At 36.1% G+C, this 10,628-nt stretch overlaps 1 pseudogene; it reads right to left on the bottom strand.

Annotated features, from left to right (window-relative positions):
• Positions 1–796: 796 nt before the first annotated feature.
• Positions 797–2,131, bottom strand: LOC104593670 (F-box protein At3g07870-like; annotated as a pseudogene).
• Positions 2,132–10,628: the final 8,497 nt, after the last annotated feature.

Below are 10,628 nucleotides of genomic sequence, written 5' to 3'. Positions count from 1 at the left end.
ACAGTTCAGAAGGAATCGACATACTTCAGAATTCTTATGAAGTTCTCATGGCGCTAACAGAAATTGACAAGTTATGGGTTTGGTTTTATGTTTATATTATATTGTATGTATGTGGGTGTTGTAAGGGGACCTCTTTTGTGGAGCCTCCTCCCCATTTATGCTTAACCTTTTTCTTTTTAATAAACTTTACCTTATTTATCAAAATAGAGTCAAATTCCAAAATAACATACTTCTAATGCTTCTGCATCGCAAATTCAAGAGATTTTGAATTTGCTTTCATTTTAGCCTCCATAATACCCTGACATCATTCAAAAGATCCTCCTACAGCTAAATGAAATTACCCAATTAAATTAGTCCTCACTATGAAACAAAAAGAGAATCGATTCCCACAAATAGGTTCAGCATCACAATTTATTTCAAAACATTTTCTAGAGGATTCCACTTTAACAACCAAGGATCCATTTGTTTGTGGTGCATATGTAAACAAGACACAAATTTTGCATCCGGTTCAGTTTTGCATATATTTATTTGTAACTGTGATTATACTCCTAAATCTAAAAGTTATACAAAATTTGTACTTTTTCCCTCATTTGCACTCATTGGCAGTACAAAAATGCAAATTTTGCACCTCTCTTTCATATAAAATGGTGATCACAACATCTTATTGCTTCCTGCCTCGCAAATAAATAACCCTCTTCGATGGATAACATTTTTTTACTTCTCACAAATAAATAGGACAGTCAAAATAGAGGAAAAGGTAAAGGTTTTTAGCAGATAAGGGCAATTTTTTGTCTGAATATCAATAAAATTTAATATTTTATAAAATAATTAAAATAAAGTAACCTTTTTTTAGAAAAATATCAAAAAAAGGACAATAATACTGTTCATCGTCGACGATGGAATGATATTGGAATGAGAAGTCTTCTCCAATCTTTCTCCACAAATCAGTGCCGAGTGTATGCACCAGAATTATGGATCCATTGACGCCTGGTCTTCTTGAAGTATCAAGAGTATGAATAATTTTTACTACTTTGTATTCGTCAAGGGCGGAGATGTAGCCGAAGGCCAAAACATTAGTAGGGAGGATGGAGGAAGCTCAAAAGAGGCTTCCGGCAACTTAATGTAATCTCCGGTGGATGGATTCCATACAAACAAGTCTTCTAGGGTGTCATCGTATGTCTCGTTGGCCAAGCACACCAATCCATTACAGGAACCCGCTACCCATGGCCATCTGAAAGAATCCTGAAACGGCAAATCGAATTTTCTCGACGACCCATCATGCATTGCTGTCTCAGAACCATCATCTACGTGATAGACAGTTCCGGAAGAGACGACAATGAAATTAGAGGATCCGCCATCGTCGTTGGGGGTGGTGATGCTTTCAAGTACTCGGTTCAGATGTTGTTTGACGAATCGAGGGTCGCTGATTAAGGCGAACCATGATTTGCAGACGCACTTAGATTGCAGTAGTGACATCACGGGAAGTCTACAGAGAATGTCGAAGATGAATTCTTCAGGGAGGCTTCTCGACGACATGGCGATGACTAGTACTGTTGGGTTAGGAACTTAGGCGGTTGTTCTTCCAAGTGTAGCAAGAGTGGATTGGTCTCGCTGGCCGTGAATGCAAAATAGATCGATCTCATCGTGCTCCCACGTGGCAAGCTTCCAAATAATCCAACAAAAGAGAATACAACAGAAAGAATGTTAACGGTAAATAAATGGATCCATCGTCCTCTTGAGAGAGCAGAGGAAGACGATGAACAGTGTTATTGCTATTTTTTTAAAAATTATCTTATTTTATAAAAATATTACTTTTTATTGATATTCAGACAAAAAGTAAAACAGAATTTTATTTGATAAATAAACTGAAAAAAATTTATTAAATAATCTTTTTATAAGTTCACGTCCCAACATCTGCTCCATCATTTCTTGTATTATCATTAGAAAATATTACCACTACACAGTTGGGATGTTCTGTAGTGCTGATGTGAACTCGAAAAAAATATGGAAAAATTATTCGAGACAGAAATGAGAAATTCCCACCCACCAACTCGACTTCTACACCTCACACCCCGCTTCACACCCTTAACCTTTCCCACCCCTGAAACCCCTAATCCATCAAAAACCCGACTTGCCTCCGCCACCTCTACCCTCTTCCCCTAATTGATTTCACCTCTCTGCTTCCCATTCGAAATTTCTCAAAGCTTCCTAACCCGGCTTAACCTATTTGCACTCCCTTGCATTTACACCAGTGCAAGGGAAATTCACACTTCAAACAAATTGAGCAATAACTTGCATTCACTCTAACATTTTCGTAATTAGTAGCCCCATAAAAATTTTCAACGGAGTTTCTAATTCTATCACATTAATTAACGATGATCCAATGGGGAAACATTTCTTTATTATTTTGAAAAATATATAAATTCCTGACTGTCTAAATGAAAGAACAAGTAACAGCAATCCAAACCAAAAGCTGATCCTTCACACTATACACCCCAACGCAACTGATGAAGACAATTCCAAATTGTATCAGCAAACGAGGTGCCAACGCAATCAGAAGATAAAGAATGGTTTCCTCTTGTTGGATATCTCTCCTACAAGACTGGAGGAGAGTTCGACTCATACTAGCCCTTTGTATATATATATATATATATATATATATATATATATATTTTATTTCCATCCTTCTACAGATCTGGCTCCTGAGTTCTCTTTAAAGTAGTGTTCTCTTTCTGAGTTCTGGCTTCTGGGTCTCTAGGACTCCTATTGTCGACCACCTCATCAACAGTTTTACCCAAAGACTAATCAATTCAACAAATCAAATCTCAGTTACATCGTGAATACCAGAAATATGAGGAAGTATACCAGGTGTGAAGTGTGAACACACTAGTACAGATAAGCATATTTGGTTTCCCTGTTGGCAGCCACATTACAAGACCTGGATATGAATGTAACTGAGAAAGTCGGAAGGTGGTTCAAGAGACTCATGCAGCTGGTAAAGAGTGTGGAAACACTCCAAGGAGGGTGAGACTTGTCCAACAAGAGTTGAATTAAAACCTGCAGTATTTTGTTATAGATATTTAATTCTTCTTAAATCTTAATCATGAAATAAATTACACACATTATCTTGAGTATTACCCATTGCCAAAGTAAACTTTTTGTGTTTACAAAACCTCCAACAACACGCCATAAGAAATGTTTATATCTATAGAAGTCTTAAGTTTCCAAATCATCCTAATGCAACTCAGGACCTCAGTCCAACCCACTTCTAGAATTCCATAAAGGTTGTGTTTGGTTGCAATGCAAATAAATTTGTACTGGTGCAAAATTATGGCAGTGCAAATGTTTTGAGTGTAAATTCTGACCTATTTTTATTTTAAATTTTAACTTATTTTGTTTTATTATAGTATAAATGAAATAAATTAAGACACGAAGTAGAATAAAGTAAAACCAAAAACAAAATTAAATGAGAATTTGTATTTTTTTTATTTGCACCCCCATGCATTTGTATTAGTGCAAATAAAATTGCACTGCAACCTAATACAGCCTTAACAGAAAAACTACGATTCTTTGAAGAGATCCACACACTATTACTTTATTCTGCAGAGCATATTTGGAAAGATATGTATATGACCGTTTGGATCAGGTAGGCACAACAATGTAAGGATGTTTAATGAGCACTTGAAATTTTTTTTTAACACTTGTCCCTTAAAATACCCTCAGCCCACCCTTGAAAAAGATTAAAACCCACTTTTGACAGTTGTCAAAAAATTTATCAAGTGCTCATTTAGGCTGTGTTTGATTTGAAGGAAAATGTAGGAAAAGAAAGGGAAAGACAAAGAAACCTATACAAGGTTTGTAAAGGTTTCCTTACCTTTCCATTCCCTACTTTTTCCTCCAAACCAAACGTAGCCTTAAGGTACTTACTTATGTTGTGCCTACTAGATCCGGTCCCATGTATGACAAATAATTGGAGGGGTGAAAACCAAACAAACTTTCTCTCTATCCTAGCTAGTCACCAGTTCTAGAATCAATGAGATCCTTGACCAAAAGATTTGCCCACATGAGCAGGAGGGGGACCATAAGGACTAAAAAATTGTTAAAACTTTAACCCACACAATTTATCAAATATTTAGAAATTTTTACAAACCTGAACTCCAATTTTATCAAAAAGATAATATGATATATCCATGTGCTATAGATTTCCAAAGTGGAGATTCTAAACCTTTAATCTTTGGAGGAAAGATCTTGCAAATACTTGGATCTCAAATTTTTCTTATTAATAACAAATCTCTAAGCCAACTTTATCAACAGTCTTATTAATATCCTAGCCCATATAATACCAAGTCAACCTTCATTTTTGGGGCTATAAAGAAGTTGTAATGAAATAAATATAAGAAATACTAGATGACCACTTCAAACAGAATATTCATTCAAAGAAATTCAAGGCAAAATAGAGAAGGGAAAAATAAGTAACTAAAAACATTTTTTATTGGGATAAGTGAACAGAAATCCACCTCAGAAATTTGAATTGCAGTCCCTCCCCCCTAATAAATTGCATCCTGCATGTGAATTTGACATCAATCTATGCATGGGAAAGATTCACTCCACTCCTAGAAATCTTAGCTCCACCCCAGGGTGGACTGAACTATAAAAACCCCTTTTTTTATTTTCCATTATAAGCTTGTCACAATCAATTGATTACTCAAATCCCTTCAAAAACAATGTTATGTGCAAAATATTCAATACAAATTCTTTACCATATCTCACACTCTAAACCTTTACAATTAAAGTTTATACTTTGCATCATCCACTTTAAGTACATAAGTTGCAATGAAGCAAATATTCAAGAACTTCAGATTTGAATTGGAGCCAAGCAAACCCTGAGATCTAGTAACTATAAACTCAGCTTTCTTCATCAATTCTTTGTTTCAATTTTTTCTGAGCTCTCTTGCAAGGAAAGCTCAAATTGGTTTTGGTGGGAAAGAGGTTGCTAATGAATAACTTTTCCCTCATTGGGTCATTAAAAGTGTGATGTAACCCTAGTTCATTTGTGCTCACTCTTACGCTGTGTGGCTAAGTAATCCACATTAGCAAAAAGCAAGGATTTCATCACTCTTGTATTACATAAATTCATACATGATTGAGATCAGTTTATTAGAAAAAAGGGACAAAATTAAAATGATTGAGAACAACATGATTGAATATTGAGGAAAAATTTGAAGATTCCACTCTTTTAGGACTGAGAACTCTTAGTGTCAGTGAACATCTTTCCCTTTATATGGAAAAAGATTGTATAGAAAAAAACAATCATCATTTGCCATTTGGCAGAAAGCAATGGGTTGAAGAATATGTCTAGAGGGTATGGGCATGTTGGAAACCAATTAAAATGCCACGTGGGCTGACATTTTTAATATACAATCCTACCAGGGCCGTCCATAGTAGTACTACTCTACAGTCCACACAAGCCGTGTAGAAAATCCAGCCCACCAATCTCTATTATCTCCCTCCCAAGTCCCAACTTCACCTGCAGAAGAGTACAACAAAAAAAAACAAAAGAATGAAAGCCCAAGTCACAGGCGTGAAACTGTGGGGTCAGATGTCTAGGAATCTAGCTAGACATATACCCTTAACATAGAGTCAGAAGTTGAGTTGCTGACATGTCACTCTCCTCCACGTCATCCCACTACCCACATGGTGGGACCCTTATCATCAAAAGCCATTCTCAGCTAGCTCGAGGGGATCAAATCCACCATTACAAGAAAAATAAAAATGCCTCTAGTTAATTAAGCTGATCATTAGTGTTGTTCACATAAAGCATTCATCACTTTTTTATGGCAAGGTCCAGTATCCATCACATGGCTGCATCTCACTAAAGAGACCATTTAAGCATCTATCCATGTGGATGTTAGGAACCAACATTTCTCTTCACAAGTAGCCCCCGGTCGGCCCATTGTCAAGGAAATAGAGCTATCCTCCCCACCTCGTGTAGCCAGGGTCTCTCTCTTAGCTTAGGCTTTTTTTTTTTTTTTTTTTTTTTTTGGCCACTCTTTTCTGCTCCAAATGCCTACATTGTAACCTCCAAATAAGAATCATGGAACCAAATTCATGGTTGGAAGCAGATTTTGATGATCTTTTTCACTGTTCCAACCTCATCGATAGGGTCCCCACGAGATCGAAATGGTGACAGTTTATCATTGAGAATATCTAGTTGCAGACAGGGTAGAAGCTAGCTATGAAGGAGAGATGAATAAAACGTATAGTTGATGCCAGTGGGGATGAAATGAAAGCACACTAAACATCATGTAATAACACATATAGAGAGAGTGAGTTTGTGTCAAGCTCTATCTAACCCACTAAGAAAACTAAACTTTATCTTTAGGAGCATTCTTTTTTTTGGATTTTGAGAGGGGGAAAGTTGGTCGATGGGATTTTGGTTTACATTGATCAAGAAATCCATGTTCTTTTTTCAAATATATGTGGGATCAGAAAAATTTTATTTTTCTAAACAAAATACTTCTTTTAATAATAAATTTTTATGACTAAAATGGTCGTTGCCTTATTTATCTGGGGAATAAAAAAATATGGATAAATTTATTTACCCAAATAAATGTTTCCTAGAATAAATTACTTATCGAAAAATGAATGAAGCATGAAGCTTTCAATGCCTTTTTCAGAAATATCTCCATATATACTCCATCTTTTAGGGTTGTTCATCATCCCTCTACTAATAAACTTGTGTTTTTTTTTTTTCAATTGAAGATATGTTAATTGAGAAAAAGTTAATTAAGGCATCTGGTTCTCAGTCGTCTCCATCAAAGAAAGTGGCATTCCACGATTCCTCTGATCCCACTATATCCGCTTTAGTGGTGCAACATGGCGAAGATTCAGCTGCACGCGCACCTCTGGGATGCTTGTTGGTCATGATTAGGGTTTGAGAAAACAGTGTATTTTGCTTCTAATGTCTAATTAGCCTTAATTATGGCCCCCCTATGTAGGGGCTTAAAGGAGAAACATTTGCTCTAAAAGTGAGAAATTAAAGATGGTTGAATACAAGCATGCGGTGCACATGTAGGAGGGTCTAATTGGACACCACACTAAACAAAGAGAAGGAAAACTACAATTTTTGGTAGTTAGGAATTAGGATCAGATATATTTATGGAGGATGGATGGATGGTGGGTCACAGTTGGATCAGACATTTCTGTGTTTTTTTCCCTATATTTCTTTCTCTTTTTCAGGTAAAGCTGTTGAAAATTGAAGCCAAGAACAAATGAAAGAGAGTGTGCTCAACAACAGAAAACAACAAGAGACATACCAATAAAAAGATTGCAGAAAAGGGAGATGGGTTTGAGTGGGTGGCCCCTCCACGTCCAATTGCTGCCAATGATTTTGTAGATCGCTTGTCAATGTCATATTGGACCATAAAAGGATGCCCTCACTAGATCATGTATATATGGGAGTGCCTGCCACGTGTCTATCTCCCAACTCCATAACTCAACTAAGCCAAGCCCCATTGTGAGTCCCAATGCCAAGATCAACTTTGGAATCCAAGAAGCCATGAACAGTTGTTCTTTAATTAGATGATTTAATTTTTGGTATCTAAATTAATTTATTTGTCTTTTCTTTGAATAAAGCATAATCATCTATATATATGCACTCACCCTCCAGATGCTTTTATTTTTAAAACATTATATTTTTTTACTTAATTCATTAATAAAATTTGTTGCAATAATCAGATTAAGGCTTTATGCAAAACTGCTAATGCAGAGTAGGGGTGCAACTTGGGCGGGCCCAGCCCAAGCCCGAATTGGCCCAACCCAGAAATTTTATATGGGCTGGGATTGGATTTTCGGTCCTCAAGCTGAGCTTGAGCCCAGAAGTCAAGCTTTTTTATTTTTCAGGCTGGGCTTAGGCCTATTCCTTAGGTAGCCCGAATCCAGTCTGAGCCCGGCCCAATTATATACATTTATACATATATATGTGCATATATGTAAATGTTGGATATATATTTACATATATATATATATATAACATCTGTATAGATATTTTGCATATATATTCACATTCATACATAAATATATGTATATATAAATTTGCATAAATACATTTATATATGTATAATTTTAGAGTGGATTCATTGACCAATCTGAGCCCAACCTGAATGCATCAAGTTATAGGACAGGCTGGGCTCAGATTGGAAAAATCAGGCTTGACCTCGGGCCCGGGCATGGGTTTCATTGACCATAAACCTAGCCTAATCCGCCCAGCTTGCACCCGAAATGCAGCTAATTATTTTAAGCTTTTAACACAGTGAAGGATAAAGATATGCCACGGTGTCAAACAACTTCTTAGTTAAGAAAGAAAGAAAAGAAGGATAAAGGCAATAAACCTCTAAATGCGTAAAATATAAGCGTTGATGGTTCTCATTCTTCTATAGTTAAAGAAATTAAATTCTTAAAAAGAATAAAAAATTATAAAAAATGATTAATATATATTCCAAAATATTTTATTCAAAACGTGAAATGAATTAATTAGTTGCTCCTTTTTATTAGTTTGCCAAACCAATTTAATTAGTCAATCTCTTGAATTTGTTGTCTACTAATTAAATAGCACATAATTGGTTTTGACTTTAATTTTATGGTATATTTTCCTAATTCAGGCCCCTTCAGATTTTGGTACTTTTCTTACTTAGATATAATGGTTATGAGACTGTCCACGTGTCTTGCATGTGAAAGGCTTAACTGGTGTTCAGAGAAAATACATATATAAATGGCTCAACTACAAAATAAAGTAGTAAAAAAGATAAAGCTCCCAATTACCTTTTCATTTGTTTAAATGCTTAAAGCTTAGTCACTAATCTTACATCAGAAGGTAATTAATATCTCAGATTCTGATGCTAACTCATATGGTTGCAAAGAAGTCAACTTACAAATATGCATCAAAAGCTATTAGAGAACATGGTTGTGTGAAGTAGAATCTCAAAAAGTTTTAAAGATTTCAAATTAAAGAAATAAAAAAAGAAAGATATATATCTTTTGAGTATGCAGAACGTATATACTACAGCCCCTTCAAAAGAAACATCATGAACCTCAGATTTGAATTCAAGATGGTGTCTGAGTTTAACTTCTAAGCAAAAAGCTCAAGGCGTAAGTCTCACATGCCTTTTATTTTAGGGCAAGGATCTATATCAATATTTGAGCTGACATTTTTTTCTTTTTATTTCTTTTGAAGGACTACACAACGGGGATAATCCATCTCCCAACCTAAGTGCAGGGAGGATTCGTTCCTAAATCTATGTTACAATTAGCAGGAGACCTTATCAACCATCTGGTTGGCACCTTACAAGTTGACAACATTCATGTTTCTTTAAGCTTAAGTTTAAATGCCTTCAAAAACTTTAGAATAATAGAGAAAGGGGAGAGAGTCAGGATCACCTGCCAACACCCTATCAACATGATCGGACACCACACATTAGGGGTGTCAATGGATTGGTTTTGAGTTTGACTCCATCCAAATCAAAATTCATTTAGACGGATTCGACGAACCAATATGACATATTGGATAATGAATTTATATTGAATTGAGTCAATATCTGGCCCATTGATAGAAGATAAGAACATAGGTGTCAATGGACCAGATTTGAGTTAAAACCAATCTAAATTAACAGAAATTTGAACAGACTGAACAGTCTCTGGACCGGTTCAAAATGGTCCAAAATATTCATTGGACTGGATTGGGCCAGGTCCATTTGTAATGGACTCACATTGGACTGGACCGGATTGGACAATTGACACTCCTACCGTACGTTTCATGCAAAATGGGTCCCACTTTTATGGTGAGCCCCAATTTCATAGTGAGATGTGTGGCGTTAGATCAAGTGGACAGTATTGGAACGTGTTTTGTCAGCAGGAGATCCCAATTCCCGACTCGAAAGGAGAAGCAAAGGGAGGGGCGGAGGGCATCTGATTTGCCATGCGCACCACGGCAAAACCTACCAATGAAAACCCACATGGTGGCTCCACTCAAGACCCATATCCAAGGGCCTTGACTCAAAAGACCCACAACCCAAAACTCAGTGCGCTGCCAAAAATTAAGTAAAATATTTTTGGGGTTCGTCTTTTAATCATGTCTCTCTCTTTCTTGTTCACTGTCTCGGTCTAAACAACATTAAATTTTATGATAAAGACTAGAGAAAGTTAGCTCGAAGCAAACCAAAACAGAGACGGTATTAATGGAAGACGGGAGGCTTTTGCTTTGCATCTCCTCCTCCTCTCCCCACTTTATTAAGTCGATATACGTTATTTTCCAATACTAAACAAACACAAAACCTTATCGAATATTTCGACGGAGAATGTTGAAAATTAAACACCATCTGAAACGTATCAGAATCAGTTGGCCAGTAAAGCAAAAGCCTAAAGCTAGCTTGGTGTGTCTTCAATCTTCTCTTTTTTTTTTATTTCTAGTACAATTCACCATGTGTTCTCATAGTATACAAAGCCTACAAATTTTAAATTTTTTTCTCTTTCTTTTTTAAGTATTCTTGGATGCTAACCAAAAGTCAAAAAGAACGAGAAGAGTCATCCAACGGTGAGAGAATCATAATCTAGAATAGAAGAAAGAGATCTTC

The sequence above is a fragment of the Nelumbo nucifera genome, chromosome 7 (assembly GCF_055504915.1).
Source record: "Nelumbo nucifera cultivar China Antique chromosome 7, China Antique-T2T, whole genome shotgun sequence".
NCBI lineage: Eukaryota > Viridiplantae > Streptophyta > Magnoliopsida > Proteales > Nelumbonaceae > Nelumbo > Nelumbo nucifera.
Note: the sequence above shows the minus strand (reverse complement) of the source record. Positions and strands in the feature narration are given on the sequence as shown.